Source organism: Triticum aestivum, chromosome 4A (assembly GCF_018294505.1).
Source record: "Triticum aestivum cultivar Chinese Spring chromosome 4A, IWGSC CS RefSeq v2.1, whole genome shotgun sequence".
NCBI classification, from domain to species: Eukaryota; Viridiplantae; Streptophyta; class Magnoliopsida; order Poales; family Poaceae; genus Triticum; species Triticum aestivum.
The window spans coordinates 649,239,500-649,240,293 of NC_057803.1; positions in this window are offsets into that span (position 1 = coordinate 649,239,500).

Below are 794 nucleotides of genomic sequence, written 5' to 3' on the forward strand. Positions count from 1 at the left end.
TACGTCGGGGGAAGGGGGGGGGGGTTATGTTTGGCCCACATGTTCGAGATGACAATGTAGATAGTCTTTGGACAACTATATTGATCCTCCACATATGGTCTAGATTTAGGGGAGCACGGACTATCTAGACGGTTGAATTTTGGGAGCCTGCTGGGCACCCTTTTGATATCCGAACACGCCCGGACGTATGATGAAGAGATTAGTTTTGCCCTTAAAGACAATATTAATAATTTTTTAATTTATTTATATGTGTTGTAGCCCGTAGCAACGCAAGGGCGTTTTACTAGTAAATAAAGATGGCCGTATGCATCCATTGATGGAGAGGTCGGGGGTCTTAACCTCCTTTTCCCAAAAAAAAAGAGCAAAAGGACATGTCGGAAGGGAAAGAAAACAACAACGCGTCCAGTACTGGGAGCTCAGTCGAAGTCCGGGACCAATCATGGGCCGTTTCCACAATAGACTCAGTTCTAGTCTGGGGAAGTCGTGGACACATATTCGTTGTCCCGGCCGCCGTGCCCCCGGCCATCCAGCACGTTGCCCCGACCGTACACGTAACGACCACCAATCACCGTGTAGCCAGAGTCAGACAGCGCCTCCCCCGTTGAGCTCCATCGGCGCCGTCGTGGATGCCATACTCATACTCCCACCCCCTCCTCGCCCCGTGGCTTCGTATCGTTCGTACGTGCCTCTTCACCCCAGCACCGATTCAATCGTCGTCTTCCAGCCTGCGACCGTGACCAATACCGCATTGAATTTGCTCACTACCACTACCAGCACCCAGTACGCACACAAAG